Raw genomic sequence first — 17,083 nt, 5'->3', positions numbered from 1 at the left:
CAATGGCAGTTTGAATGCACAGATACCGTGACAAGATCCTGAGGTCCATTGTTGTGCCATTTATCCGCCGCCATCACCTCATGTTTCAGCATGGTAATGCACTGCCCCATGTCGCAAGGGTCTGTACACAATTCCTGGAGGCTGAAAATGTCCCAGTTCTTCCAATGTCTGCATACTCCCCAGACATGTCACCCATTGAGCATTTTTGGGATGCTCTGGATCGACGTGTACGACTGGATGTTCCAGTTCCCGCCAATGTCCAGCAACTTCGCCCAGCCATTGAAGAGGAGTAGGACAACCTTCCAAAGGCCACAATCAACTTTAAGGAGATATGTCGCACGGTAGTCACACCAGATACTGACTGGTTTTCTGATCCACACCGCTACTTTTTTTAAAGGTATCTGTGACCAACAGATGCATATCTGTATTCCCAGTCATGTGAAATCCATAGATTAGGGCCTAATTCATTTATTTCATTTGACTAATTTTCTTATATGAACTCTAACTTAAAACTTCTTACGGCTGAGATCCCGTTAACGGGATCGACTTGACAACAGACAGTGAAAGTGCAGGGCACCAAATTCAAACAACAGAAATCTCATAATTAAAATTCCTCCAACATACAAGTATTTTACACCATTTTAAAGATAAACTTGTTGTTAATCCCACCACAGTGTCCGATTTCAAAAAGGCTTTACGATGAAAGCACACCACCTGATTATGTTAGGTCAGTACCTAGTCACAGAAAAACACAGCCATTTTTCCAGCCAAAGAGAGGAGTCACAAAAAGCAGAAATAGAGATAAAATTAATCACTAACCTTTGATGATCTTCATCAGATGACACTCATAGGACTTTATGTTACACAATACATGTATGTTTTGTTCGATAAAGTTCATATTTATATCCAAAAATCTTAGTTTACATTGGCGCGTTATGTTCAGTAATGTTTTGCCTCCAAAACATCCAGTGATTTTGCAGAGAGCCACATCAATTTACAGAAATACTCATAATAAACATTGATAAAAGATACAAGTGTTTTACATGGAACTTTAGATAAACTTCTCCTTAATGCAACCTTTTGTGTCAGATTTCAAAAAAAAATTATGGAAAAAGCACACCATGCAATAATCTGAGTACGGCGCTCAGACACTAAAACAAGCCATACAGRTACCCGCCATGTTGTGGAGTCAACAGAAGTCAGAAATAGCATTATACATATTCACTTACCTTTGATGATCTTCATCAGAATGCACTCCCAGGAATCCCAGTTCCACAATAAATGTTTGTTTTGTTCGATAAAGCTCATAATTTATGTCCAAATACCTCCTTTTTGTTCGCGCGTTTAGTTCAAAAAATCCAAACTGATGACGCGCAGGCCAGACTAAAAGTAAAAAAATTCCATTACAGTTCGTAGAAATATGTCAAACGATGTATAAAATCAATCTTTAGGATGTTTTTAACATAAATCTTCAATAATGTTTCAACCGGAGAATTCCTTTGTCTTTAGAAACGATAAGGAACGCTGCTACCTCTCACGGGGGCGCACCAATTGTGCTATTTTGTGTGATTTTTCGCATTGTTTGTAACTTATTTTGTACATAATGTTGCTTCTACTGACTCTTATGACCGAAAAGAGCTTCTGGATATCAGAACAGCGATTACTCACCTCAAACTGGACAAAGGTGTTTTTCTTTAATTAATCTGACGTGAAGGATATACTGTTTCGCACGGCACGGACCAGGCCCAAATCCCCTTAATTCGCATGAAGAAAAGACGGAGATACAGGGGGCGCAGATCCGGGTCCCTTGTGAGAATTTGTGGGTAACAAGTGGGTAACACTCCTCTACCATCCGTTCTATTGGCCAACGTGCAAACACTGGAGAATAAACTGGATCAGCTCCGGTCGAGACTATCCTACCACCTTGATATTAAATGCAGAACTATCTTATGTTTCACCAAGTTGTGGCTGAATGACGACATGGATAATCTACAGTTGGCTGGGTTTTCCATGCATCGGTAGGACAGAAGAGTTACGTCCGGTAAGATGAGGGGTGGTAGTGTGTGACTATTTGTCAATATCAGATGGTGAACAATGTCTAATATTAAGGAAGTCTTAATATTCAACATCGTGGTCATGGCTCACATCAACACCCTCATACCGGAAACCCTAGACCCAATCCAATTCCTGTACTGCCCCAACAGATCCACAGACGATGCAATCTCAATCCTACTCCACACTGCCCTTTCCCACCTGGACAAAAAGGAACACCTATGTGAGAATGCTGTTCATTGACTACAGCTCGGCGTTCAACACCATAGTGCCCACAAAGCTCATCACTAAGCTAAGGACCCTGGGACTAAACACCTCCCTCTAAAACTGGATCCTGGAATTCCTGACGGGCCGCTCACAGATGGTAAGGGTAGGCAACAATACATCTGCCACACTGATCCTCAACACGGGGGCCCCTCAGGGGTGCGTGTTCAGTCCCCTCCTGTACTCCCTGTTCACCCACAACTGTGTGGCCAAGCACGACTCCAACACCACCATTAAGTTTGTTGACGACCCAACGGTGGTAGGCCTGATCACCGACAACGATGAGACAGCCTGAAGGGAGGAGGTCAGAGACCTGGCAGTGTGGTGCCAGGACAACAACCTCTCCCTCAATGTGAGCAAGACAAAGGAGCTGATCATGGACTACAGGAAAAGGAGGGCCGAACAGGCCCCGATTATTGTTGATGGGGCTGTAGTAGAGTGGGTCAAGACTTTCAAGTGGGTGGGTATAATTTGTGGAACGTTCCAATAGGAATCTGTTCCAAAAACGTTGTAAATAATAAGGTTGCCAACAAACAACGCATAAAAAGTTGTATAGCGGCAGAATAAGATACCGGGTAGGGAGTGGGMTATTYGATTAAGTTTTTCCACCACGTTTATTATTCCGAAAAATGTCTGTCCTCACTCTGGTAGCCTATGGACAGACATTAAGAATAAGCTATGTGGTGAGTTGATGCCTATTCGGCAGCTAGTTAGCTAGGTGAATTGATCATGCTACTTTGTATGCGTTGTTTTTTGGCATCTTTGTACTTTACAAAGTTTTTGGAACAGATTCCTGTTGGAACGTTCCACGAATTATACTCACCCCTTTCAAGTTCCTTGGTGTCCACAACACCAACAAACTATCATAGTCAAAACAAACCAAGACAGTTGTGAAGAGAGCATGACAACATCTTTCCTCCTCAGGAGACTGAAAAGATTTGGCATGGGTCCCCAGATCCTCAAAAAGTTCTACAGCTGCACAATCGAGAGTATCCTGACCGGTTGCATCACCGCCTGGTATGGCAACTGCTCGGCATCTGATCGTAAGACATTACTGAAGGTAGTGTGTACGGCCCAGTACTTCACTGGGGCCAAGCTTCCTGCCATCCAGGACCTATATACTAGGCGGTGTCAAAGACTCTAATCACCCAAGTCATAGACTGTTCTCTCTGCTACCGCACGGTAAGTGGCTCCTTTACAGCTTCTATCCCCAAGCGATAGGACTGCTGAACAATTAATCAAATGGCCACCCGGACAAATTACATTGACCCCCCCTTGTTTTTCTAATGCTGCTACTCGCTGTTTATTGTCTATGCATAGTCACTTTACCACTACCTACATGTACAAATTAACTAAACTAACCTGTACCCCCGCACATTGACTCGGTACTGGCACTCCATGTATTTAGCCTCGTTATTGTTATTTTGTGTTACTTTTTATTTAATTTTTTACTTTAGTTTATTCATATTTTCTTAACCAACAATGCATTTAAAGAAATAGAGTTAAGGGCTTGTAAGTAAGCATTTCACAGTAAAGTCTACACCTGTTGTATTTGGCGCACGTGACAAATACATTTGATTTGACTTATAATATATTGAGCTGGTGTCACACCCTGGCCTTAGTTATCTTTGTTTTCTTTATTATTTTAGTTAGGTCAGGGTGTGACATGGGGGATGTATGTGTTTTGTATTGTCTAGGGTTTTTTGTATGTTTATGGGGCAGTGTTCAGTCTAGGTGTATGTATGTCTATGGTTTCCTAGATTGGTTCTCAATTAGAGACAGCTGTCTATCGTTGTCTCTGATTGGGAACCATATTTAGGCAGCCATATTCATTAGGTAGTTTGTGGGTGATTGTCTATGTGTAGTGTTTAGTGTCAGCACTATTTGTTATATAGCTTCACGTTCGTTTGTTGTTTTGTATAGTTTGTCAAGTGTTCTTCGTTTATTAAATGTGTATTCATTTCACGCTGCGCCTTGGTCCTCCTCTCTTCAATGTTACGACGAACGTGACAGCTGGTTGACAAAACAGACCATGTGATGCCTTTTCACACTGAGATTTATTTGTCTACGGTCCGTGGTGGGTCTGTGTAAGCTACGCAATTATATTGGAGACAGGTTTATAACAATGAATGTGTCACAGGTGTGACCTATTTGCATGCAATGAAGATGAAGATTTTTGTAGGATAATTAATTGATGTGATTTGGATTCTGTGTATTTAAAACCACCGGATTTTGTGTCCTAGGCAGCTGCCCACAGGAAGTGAATGCAGTCTGAAAGCATGTTGGAGCCTAGCGTTTGCGAGTGCATCGCTAATAGAGGTTGTTTAAGATGACTAGGTACCTTTCCCTTCCCTTACGATAAAAGTCTTGAGAAGATGAATACCTGCCTCCCTGGCTGCTCTGCTTCCTGTGTCCCTTTTGTTTTGCATGATTTTTAACTAGCATGGTTTTAGAGTAAAATAAATAATATTTATGGAAACAAAGCAATTGAATAAAAATGAGTAACTGAAATGTGTTTTGAAATGGAAAACCCATGTCTTAATAAATGTTCCTTTTGCTGTTTGCTTCACTCTGCCTGCTCAACCCAGACCTAGAAGCTGTAACCTTCCTTGTGACAAATGTATTCTATTAATTAACTGCTATAGTATTTCTAAGTAGCAGCCAGGGAAATTAATTATTCTCACTTTGATAGAACATTTAGATGTTTCTGCCTGTGGCGTTTTTAACCTGAATTGTTCGGATTTATTACACACATTTTGCTCAAATAGAATTTAATTGCTTTCTTTGAAAGATGTGCCTTGCTGACAAATACATTAAGGGGAAAGGATCAACAGACAGAAGTTTCTTTCTCCACATCTCTATTTGCAATGCTGGCTGCAATGGTTAACACAAACGCAGGACATTGAATGCTAAATGAATTGACTCTAAAGTAACATAAGTAGGCCTACAGTATTAGTGCGGTCAAACGGGTTTGTTAGTAAGATTATCCTGTGTCCACAGCAGCACATATTCTCTACCCCAAATCAAATTTTATTGGCCACATACACATGGTTAGCAGATGTTAATCCGAGTGTCGCGAAATTCTTGTGCTTCTAGTTCCGACAGTGCAGTAACATCTAACAAGTAATCTAACAAATTCACAACGACTACCTTATACACACAATGTAAGTGGATGGAATAAGAATATGTACATATAAATAAATGGATCCGCGATAGCGGCATAGGCAAGATGCAATAGATGGTATAAAATACAGTATTTTCCCCACATTTTTTTCACCTTTATTTATTCATATACATATGAGATGAGTAATGTAGGATATGTAAACGTTATTAAAGTGGCATTATTTAAAGTCACTAGTGATACCTTTATTAAATCCATGTATTTAATGGCCAGTGATTTGAGTCTGTATGTTGGCAGCAGCCTCTCTATGTTAGTGATGGCTGTTTAACAGTCGGATGGCCTTGAGATAGAAGCTGTTTATCAGTCTCTCGGTCCCAGCTTTGATGCACCTGTACTGACCTCAACTTCTGGATGATAGCGGGGTGAACAGGCAGTGGCTCGGGTGTTTGTTGTCCTTGATTATCTTTTTGGCCTTCCTGTGACATCGGGTGCTGTAGGTGTCCTGGAGGGCAGGTAGTTTGCCCCCAGAGATACGTTGTGCAGACTGCACAACCCTCTGGAGAGCCTTGCGGTTGAGGGTGGCGCAATTGCCGTACCAGGCGGTGATACAGCCCGACAGGATGTTCTCGATTGTGCATCTGTAAAAGTTTGAGGGTTTTTGGTGAAATTTCTTCAGCCTCCTGAGGTGACGAGCCACTGTTGCACCTTCTTCACCACGCTGTCTGTGTGGGTGGACCACTTACCCCCAGTGCATGTGGTGTAGTATAGTCTTAGCCATGCTCTTACTAAACCCCATTTTCTGTCTCCTCTTACCAGGGGCTGTAGGCTCTAGGACTACGACTGATAGAGGGCACGAAGGAGGGATGGAAGAGGATATTAGGCCCTGAGCTTTCCCTACAAGTCCCAAAGATCATTGTCTTCCTCTCTTATTCATAGGATCCGTTTACTGTGTGCAGGCTGGCATGCCTTGGGAGGATGGGAGCGGCGACCATGGCTTAGTCCAAATTCAGAGAACAGCAGTCGTAGCGAAGTCTTGGCCCTTATCCATCTATACCTTCCTCTGTATTTCTTGATTGGTATGTATTTGAGTGTTGATAAGAATGTTAATATTATGTGATACCTTGACGTGATGAGCACTGACGACGCAGCTGCGATGATGTAACCATGTGCTTGTTGTTAGCAATGATTGTCTGGAGGGCTGAAGATGCTGGGTCTTCGAACATTTATAGAAAATAACATTTATTTTGGTATCTGATGTCTGGCGATCATTCCCCTGCTCCACTTCTTGATTTAAAGAACCTGTGTATTGTTGGTGGCATAGTATAGCTACAGGAATTGGATGTTTAAATCCATGTTATATAAGCATTACTTAACACGCAAACTCAGGGGTTCCTTAGGCTGGAAATCGATCCGTGGAGCACTATAGCGCAGGTCACTGTGTAGCCGACAGTGCAGCTTTTAAAAGCATTTTCCCCAACGTTCACAATGATTGCACACTGCATGTCGACTCAATCATAAATGATCTTTAAAGGGTTGTTATAGTGTGCAGCACCATAAAGCGGCTTGCATTGAAGCCTGGCCTAGAATCTCTAAAGCTGTCGTAATTACAGACTTAGAGTCCACGGTTAGCTCAGGCGAGACTCCTTGGTCAGCCAGGCCAAGCAGTTTACAATGTTCAAGTATTGTGTTGGTAACAAAGACAAAAAGATGGCATGCCAAAACTAAAGCTTTATTAACCAAACAAACTCAGGGAAGGCCCTGCCATGCCGAGAGGCTCCTGTCCACCTCTCTCACTGATTGCCCATTACAAACACATGTGCACTCAACACTTATCAAGCTTGGCACAGCACCTGGTCTGGTTGTTGCTGCCACCTAGTGATGGGGTGTGGAAGTATAAAGTATAGTGACTACCTGCACACCTAAACACCAACTAAACTACCCACAGGAGGTTGGTGGCACCTTAATTGGGATGAACGGGCTCGTGGTGATGACTGGAGCAGAATTAGTGGAATTGTATCAAACACATGGTCTCCATTATGAGCCGTTCTCCCCTCAGCAGCCTCCTGTGAAACTAAACTAACCTCCATTAGTAACACTAGCAAACTAGGTCACATACAGTAAGAGTTCATTACTATGTTCAAATAACATAACATTACTTCAATGGGAAAAGTGTTCCATTCCACATTGTACTAATCGTATTATTTCAACTGGCCACGTGCCAAAACATTCTCACATTGACAAATCAATACTGTACATGCTGTAACTGAGGAATGTCTAGTTCACCCAAATTAAAACATTCTTAATACAAATGGATGAGGGAGTCTTTGCCAGTATAAGCCAGAGTCACATTTATCCCAAACTCTGAAAAGTGTTGAGCTGTTGAGTGGATTAGTAGCTCAAATGTGCTATTTAATTCAGTCCAAATGTGCGATATACCTAACCTGTGGGGAGACTGATAGTGGGGTGTAGTAATGATCTTAAGAGTCCACCTGCTGAATGAATCAATAGCCCAGTACCAGGTGTGCATTCTACTCTTGATCACATACATGTTCATACATTCTGCCTACAGCTTAGCCAATAAGGAGGAGTTTGTCAACACAATACAACCCCAAATTAGACATGGGTCAAGTACACTTTCTATTATGGATGACATTACTTTCAACTGCAGAAAGAGATCAAGATAAAACACTACGAAAAAGGGRCACCTCTTTTTAAAATACAGATGGCCATCTTTATTTTCCAAAGAGGCAGTTTTGAACTGGAATGATATTTGAAAGGTCAACAATCTGCACACTTGAGCTTGAGGTGTACATTAATAATAATGTGTAATTATCAGGACAGACAAAATGGTGAAGAATCACTCCATTGTACGGACAAATATGACCTTTTAGTTGCACTAAACAGCCATCCATCAGCATTTTACCTCTGGTTCTTGCAGAAATCGCTCACAACTTGCATTTGCCGCTATATTATCAGAGAGCCAAGATAAGGAAAAGGGGAACGGAGGCTAAATGGGATTGAGGCACACAGTAAGACACCAGTGATGTGTAAACACAGCCAAATGAGAGCTTTACCCATTTCCCTGTTTATTAGTGATGGGGCGTTTGTGAACAAACGGCTCTTTTTACTGATCTTTTTGGTGAATGTTGGGAGCCAAATCTCATCGGTGAAAGAGCTGTTCATTTGGCTTCCTGATTTGCATACTGCCACTACTGCTTTTGAGTTCAAAACAATGTTTTTCTCCAGATAAATTACAAAATAATTCTCTAAAGAGGGTGAATCCTCAGAGCAGAAACAATAAATAGTGTGGCGAGCCCGTCAATCTGGTCCAAGCTGATTTTTTTCAGTGCGGAAAATTGGATCAATCTTACATAATGGTAGCCTACCTTTTGGACTTTAAATTGGAGATCTCCAAATTTTTGTCATGGTCCTAGGTAGATTTATAACGAAGAGTATTTTTAACGAAGAGACGTTTGGTTACCAAACGAGCCGGCTCTTTTAAGTGAACAGAGCCAAATGAGCCAGCCCACCGAAAAGAATGCCCATCACTGCTGTTTATTCTCACCTGCTGTACACATCCTCTTTCAAAGTACTATCTTCTAACCTTTTTTCTTTCCCTAGGGGACCCAGGTGCTTAAAAAAAATAAAACGTTGTTATAAGATTGTGGGTGCACCAAGGGACTTTTGAACAGAGGCAATAACACAGCACTGTTTTTTGAAAAAAGGATAGTCGATAGACAGACACGGATAACCTCTGGGTTTGTAATCTTTAATCCTACTGACAGGCAGGTGACAAACTAACTTGGTGCTGTAACATTGTGCTGGTAATAAAAAGGGGTATACATAATGAAAACTGTGTGGTTTCCTCTGGTGAAAATCATATCTAAACTGTTTGTATAAAATATATCAAAGAGAGTAGCCATGACACAACAGAAAATTATCTACGAACAAGAGGATTCTGCTGCTGTGTTGTGAGGCGCTTACTTGTTGAATTTCTCCCTTATACAATGCAGGCGCAAGGGGAACGTGGTCTAGGTGGGAGAAAAACAATAACAATGGAAGGGAGATAGATGAGCGAGCGCTAAAAGAATGTACAGACGGAAGGGTTGGGATGGGTTCTTAATAACGTTAGATTAGGTAGGGAGGTTTGCAGATAGTGAACCTGAAAAAGCCCGGCAACGGCTCTAAAGAAGCACACAGAGCCTTGAAGATATTGTGATAGAAGAGACATGATGCACAGGTAGGTAAGGAGAGATAGCTGAGATAGCGCTTTGGAGAAACAAAGGTGGTTAATGAGAAAATTTAGATTATAGGAGAGATTGGGTGGATGCTAGGGAGGAGGTGGGAGAGAAGTTTCAAGTGAATGTACGTTTATCTGTGAACGAGACAGACAGGAGACAAATTGCCTTCAAAGTGGGACCATGGAGTAGACAAAAAAACATAACTTTATGACTACAACTACTGTTCCCTGAAGGAGGGAAATGAGGTACAACATACTATGGGGAGTTGCATGTCGCGACTTCAGTTGATCACGCTTGACAAGGCCAATGAAATCTGCGCTTTGCTGGAAGCCCCACCTTCCACAAGTGTTAAGTCTGAGGCCATGATTCATTCCTTCAATTGAATCACGCTCTTTAATACCACTCACAGTTCGATGAACGATGTGTTGGATACCAGTGTTTCCCCTTCTACTCCCGTAGCGTGAGGAGGTGGGTATCCCGGAACTAAGTCCTCTTCGTCACCTGAGAAACCCCCTAAGCGATCTAGAGACACCAAGTCGTCATCCGAACCTGGGCCTTGTACGTCACCGTGAGAGACTGAACCAGCCAGCTCACTATCTTCCTACCGCGTGGGGGCATAATCGTGACCCGAACCCGGCTTAGCCATCGTTGTCTCGATCACTTTCTTATCCTTCTTACTCAGCAACCTGAAGTGTAACTAATTGTTTGTGATTAGGAAGCTTTATGAGAACAAAAATAAACTTCAGCACACAACGTCCAGGGGGTGAGCACGCTCTATCATTATGGGACAGTTAAGGACAGTAGAACGTAAGACAGTCTAGTTTTCCAATTGTTTGTTTTAGTAGCGTGAATCGTCCCTGTTCACAAAGAGGTAAAGAGTGAAATAATTGAAAGAATGAATCTGGGCCTCACGCTTATCCCCTGTGGAAGGCGGGGCTTCCAGCGAGGCGCAGATTTCACTGGCCTTGTCAGGTGGGATTGTAGGTCCTTCAACTGAAGTCACGAGACGGCGACTCCCCGTAGTATGTTGTACTGAAGTTGACTGCCTGAAAGGTAAACTAGTTTACTATTGTTTAGATTATAGGTAAGGTGTGTCAGCAAGTGAGAGAAAGCCAAAGCAAAGAGTATGTTTATACGCACACTAATCATTTTATATTATACTGATTAAACTGCCCCCAAGCGGTACACTAAACTTATGTTCCAAGATGGTGTAGCAGTCGGACGTCTGTTTTGTATTGTCCTGTCCCGTCCCGTGTATATATTGTTTTCTTCGTATATATTTGGTATATATTTTTTATCTCAATTTCCATCTGCGGACTGAACGTACTCTCCTGCAACCCGCCTCACCCGATGTGGTACGGATCTGCAATTTTTTACACTAGAACCGGAACCCCCATCAGAAGCTAGCCAGCTAACTAGCTACTATCTAGTAGTCAGTTAGCCACTGTTAGCGGTCATCACCGTTAACTCAGACATCAGCCAGCCTCAGCCCGGTCAATTCCTGCCAGTCTGCACAGCGCGATATTAACCCAGAGAATAGCGGACTGCTTTTTCTACCGCAAGTTCTGAACCTTTACACCGGATCATTGCAGCTAGCTAGCTGCTATCCGAGGGGCTACTACTGGCTAACGTCTATGTCCCGAAGCAAGCACCAGTTAGCCTGGCTAGCCGAAGAGGTCCATCAGCCAATTTGTGGGCTACAATACCTATTTTGCCAATTGGCCTGGACCCTTTTACTGCCGACACGTAGCCTCGCCGATCCATCACGACTGGTCTGCCGACGTAACCGTCCGAGGGGGTTTCAACCAGGCTCTTCCGTTGCGATGTCCCCCGGAGGCCCATCTGCTAGCCTGCTATCCCCGGCCCGCTAGCTGTCTGAATCGCGTGTCTCCAGCTCGCCTAGCTACTCACTGGACCCTATGATCACTCGGCTACACACGCCTCTCCCTAATGTCAATATGCCTTGTCTAATGCTGTTTTGGTTAGTGATTATTGTCTTATTTCACTGTAGAGCCTCCAGCCCTGCTCAACATGCCTTAACTAGCCCTTTTGTTCCACCCCCCACACATGCCTCTAGAGACAAAACCTCTCCCATTGTCACTCAATGCCTAGGTTTACCTCCAGTGTACTCACATCCTACCATACACTTGTCTCTACATTATGCCTTGAATCTATTCTTCCTCGCCCATAAATCTGCTCCTTTTACTCTCTGTTCCAAACGTACTAGACGACCAGTTCTTATAGCCCTTAGCCGTACCTTTATCCTACTCCTCCTCTGTACCTCTGGTGATGTAGATAACCCAGGCCCTGGAGCCCCCAGCACCACTCCCATTCCCCAGGCGCTCTCATTTGTTGACTTCTGTAACCGTAAAAGCCTTGGTTTCAAACATGCTAACATTAGAAACCTCCTCCCTAAGTTTGTTTCATTCACTGCTTTAGCACACTCCGCCAACCCGGATGTCCTAGCCGTGTCTGAATCTTGGCTTAGGAAGGCCACCAAAAATCCTGACATTTCCATCCCTAACTATAACATTTTCCGACAAGATAGAACTGACAAAGGGGGCGGAGTTGCAATCTACTGCAGAGTTCTGTCATACTATCCAGGTCTGTGCCCAAACAATTCGAGCTTCTACTTGTAAAGATCCACCTCTCCAGAAACAAGTCTCTCACCGTTGCCGCTTGTTATATACCCTCTTCAGCCCCAAGCTGTGCCCTGGACACCATTTGTGAATTGATTGCCACCCATCTATCTTCAGAGTTCGTACTGTTAGGTGACCTAAACTGGGACATGCTTAACACCCTGGCCGTCCTACAATCTAAACTAGATGCCCTCAATCTCACACAAATTATCAAGGAACCTACCAGGTACAACCCTAAATCTGTAACCATGGGCACCCTCTTAGATATCATTTTACTGACCAACTTGCCTCTAAATACACCTCTCTGTCTTCAACCATGATCTCAGTGATCACTGCCTCATTGCCTGATCTTCGTAATGGGTCTGCGGTCAAATGACACCCCTCATCACTGTCTAACGCTCCCTAAAACCTTCAGCGAGCAGGCCTTTCTAATCGACCTGGCCCGGTATGCTGGAAGGATATTGACCTCATCCCGTCAGTAGAGGATGTCTGGTTGCTCTTTAAAAGTGCTTTCCTCACCATCTTAAATAAGCATGCCCCATTCAAAAAATGTAGAACTAAAAACGATATATCCCTTGGTTCAACCCAGACTTGACTGCCATTGACCAGCACAAAAACATCCTATGGCGTTCTGCATTAGCATCGAATAGCCCCCACGATATGCAACTTTTCAGGAAGTCAGGAACAAATTATTGTATACTCAGTCAGTTAGGAAAGCAAAGGGTAGGACCCCCTGCAGCAAGTTGCCCAAGCCCTCCCCCACCACTTCTCCTTCACCCAAATCCAAACAGCCGATGTTCTGAAAGAGCTGCAAAATCTGGATCCCTACAAATCAACTGGCTAGACAATCTAGACCCTCTCTTTCTAAAATGATCCTCCGAAATTGTTGCAACCATTATTACCAGCCAATTTAACCTCTCTTTCGTATCGTCTGAGATCCCCAAAGATTGGAAAGTTGCCGTGGTCATCCCCCTCTTCAAAGGGGGAGACACTCTAGACCCACTCTAGACCCATCCTGCCCTGCCTTTCTAAAATCTTCGAAAGCCAAGTTAACAAACAGATCATCGAACATTTCGAATCCCACCGTACCTTCTCCACTATGCAATCTGGTTTCCGAGCTGTTCATGCGTGCACCTCAGCCACGTTCAAGGTCCTAAACATATCATAACCGCCATTGATAAAAGACAGTACTGTGCAGCCGTCTTCATCGACCTGGCCAAGGCTTTCGACTCTGTCAATCACCACATTCTTATCGGCAGACGCCAATAGCCTGTGCTTCTCAAATGACTGCCTCACCTGGTTCCCAAATACTTCTCAGATAGAGTTCCGTGTGTCAAATCGGAGGGCCTGTTGTCCGACCTCTGGCAGTCTCTATGGGGGTGCCACAGGGTTCAATTCTCGGGCCAACTCTTTTCTCTGTATACATCAATTATGTCACTCTTGCTACTGTGATTCTCTGATCCACCTCTACGCAGATGACACCATTCTGTATACATCTGGCCCTTCTTTAGACACTGTGCTAACAAACCTCCAAACGAGCTTTAATGCCATACAACACTCTTTCCGTGGCCTCTAACTGCTTTGAAATGCTAGTAAAAACTAAGTGCATGCTCTTCAAACGATCGCTGCCCGCACCCTCCCGCCCGAATAGCATCACTACTCTGGACGGTTATGACTTAGAATATGTGGACAACTACAAATACCTAGGTGTCTGGTTAGACTGTAAACTCTCCTTCCAGGCCCACATTAAGCATCTCCAATCCAAAATTAAATCTGGAATCGGCTTCCTATTTCAAAACAAAGCCTCCTTCACTCATGCTGCCAAACATACCCTCATAAAACTGACTATCCTACCGATCTTGACTTCGGCGATATCATTTACAAATTAGCCTTCCAACACTACTACTCAGCAAACTGGATGTAGTCTATCACAGTGCCATCTGTTTTGTCACCAAAACCCCATATACTACCCACCACTGCGACCTGTATGCTCTCGTTGGCTGGCCCTCACTACATATTCGTCGACAAACCCACTGGCTCCAGGCCATATATAGGTCTTTGCTAGGTAAAGCCCCGCATTATCTCAGCTCACTGGTCACCATAGCAACACGCTCCAGTAGGTATATTTCACTGGTCAACCCCAAATCCAACATTTCCTACGGCCGCCTTTCATTCCAGTTCTCTGCTGCCAATGACTGGAACGAATTGCAAAAATCACTGAAGCTGGAAACTTATTTCTCCCTCTCTAACTTTAAGCATCAGCTGTCAGAGCAGCTTACCGATCACTGTACCTGTACACAGCCAATCTGTAAATAGTGCACCCAACTACCTCATCCCCATATTGTTACTTATCCTCTTGCTCTTTTGCACCCCATTATCTCTACTTGTACATCATCATCTGCACATTATCACTCCAGTGTTAATGCTAAATTCTAATTATTTTGCCTCTATGGCCTATTTATTGCCTTACCTCCCTACTCTTCTACATTTGCACACACTGTACATATATTTTCCTATTGTGTTATTGACTGTACGTTTGTTTATGTGTAACTCTGTGTTGTTGTTTTTGTCACACTGCTTTGCTTTATCTTGGCCAGGTCGCAGTTGTAAATTAGAACTTGTTCTCAACTGGCCTMCCTGGTTAAATAAAGGTGAATAATAATAATAAATATAAAAAATTATGGCAGTAGGCTGAGTATGGCAATAGTCATGTAAAACACTTTACTCTGCTTATCATAAATCGGTGTAAGATCAAAATCGAAGTAAGCATACCCCGAATAAAACACTTGGTTTTCTTTTGATTTATTATCTTAATCAGCTTCCCAAATCATCAAAATCTAATATTATTGGTTGCATACACATATTTAGCACATGTTACTGCAGGTATAGCGAAATGCTTGTGTTCCTAGCTCCAAAAGTACAGTAATATCTAACAATACACAACAGTACACAGAAATCTAAAAAGTAATAGAATGGAATTAAGAAATATATAAATATTAGGACGAGTAATGTCGGAGTCCGGAGTATGAATACTTATATTAATGATGGGATGTATAAACAATATAGAGTATAATGGATAGAATATGTAATATATGTAGTATACAGTGTCTTCGGAAAGTATTCAGACCGCTTGACTTTTTCCACATTTTGTTACGTTTGTTAGGTTCTAATTCTCAGAGTAAAAAAACTCTACGGACACTATGAAAGCTTAACCAAGTTCATTCTGCCCAGAGGATCAATACAGCTGCATTAGACAAAACATGTTTCCACCCCCACAAGTATATATACTCAAATTCAGGCACTCCTTCTCTCCAATCCTTACATCTATTATGGTTTGACAGGAAGATGAAATAATAGGGTAATAAACTATAATTTCTCCGTTAAGGGGATCTGACCTGACCTCAACCCCTCATTTGCCTAATCCATCTGGCTCCTACAGATAACCATTAACTTCTTATGTAAAAACCAGTCTCTGGGATAGCAATGTTCCAAGTTGATTTGGAAGGCACACACCTGTCTATATAAGGTCCCACAGTTGACAGGCATGTCAAAGCAAAAACCAAGCCATGAGGTTGAAGGAATTGTCCGTAGAGCTCCGAGACAGCATTGTGTCGAGACACAGATCAGATCTGGGAAAGGGTACCAAAACATTTCTGCAGCATTGAAGGTCCCCTGCAGCACTCCACCAATCAGGCCTTTATTTTAGAGTGGCCAGACGGAAGCCACTCCTCAGTAAAAGGCACATGACAACCCGCTTGGAGTTTGCCAAAAGGCACCTAAAGACTCTCAGACCATGAGAAACAAGATTCTCTGTTCTGGTGAAACCAAGATTGAACTCTTTGGCCTGAATGCCAAGCCTCGCATCTTGAAGAAACCTGGCATCATCCCTACAGTGAAGTATGGTGGTGCCAGCATCATGCTTTGGGGATGTTTTTCAGCGGCATGGACTGGGAGACTAGTCAGGATCAAGGGAAAGATGAACAGAGCAAAGTACAGAGAGATCCTTGATGAAAACCTGCTCCAGAGCGCTCAGGACCTCAGACTGGGCCGAAGGTTCACCTTCCAACAGCACAACGGTCCTAAGCACACAGCCAAGACAACGCAAGAGTGGCTTCAGGACAAGGTTCTGAATGTCCTTGAGTGGCCCAGCCGGAGCCCGGACTTGAACCTGATCAGACAGGTCAGGTTCAGGAGAGAGACCTGAATATAGCTGTGCAGCATAGGTGTCTTTCAACCTGACAGAGCTTGAGAGGATCTGCAGAGAAGAATGGGAGAAACTCCCCAAATACAGGTTTGCCAAGCTTGTAGCATTATACCCAAGAAGACTCAATGCTTTAATCGCTGCCAAAGGTGCTTCAACAAAGTATTGAGTAAAGGGTCTGAATACTTATGTATGCTTTGTCATTATGGGGTATTGTGTGTAGATTGATGAGGAGAAAAAAAAAATGAAATCAATTTTAGAATATGGCTATAAAATAACAAAATGTGGAAAAAGTCAAGGGGTCTGAATACTTTCCAAAGGCATTGTATCTGAAGATTAGTATATGTACAGCAATAGTTAAATAGGATAGGCCTTGACTAGAATACAGTATATACATATGAAGTGGGTAAAACACTATGTTAACATTATTTAAAGTGACCAGTGTTCCATGACTATGTACATATGGCAGAAGCCTCTCAGGTGCATCGTAGAGTAACCGGATGGTAGCCCACTAGTGACAGTGACTAACGTTAAGGACAGTACAGAACGGGGGCCAGCTAGTGGT

This window comes from Salvelinus sp. IW2-2015, linkage group LG20 (assembly GCF_002910315.2).
Source record: "Salvelinus sp. IW2-2015 linkage group LG20, ASM291031v2, whole genome shotgun sequence".
Classification (NCBI taxonomy): domain Eukaryota; kingdom Metazoa; phylum Chordata; class Actinopteri; order Salmoniformes; family Salmonidae; genus Salvelinus; species Salvelinus sp. IW2-2015.
The sequence above is the reverse complement of the archived record's forward strand: the minus strand, read 5'-3'. Positions refer to the sequence as shown.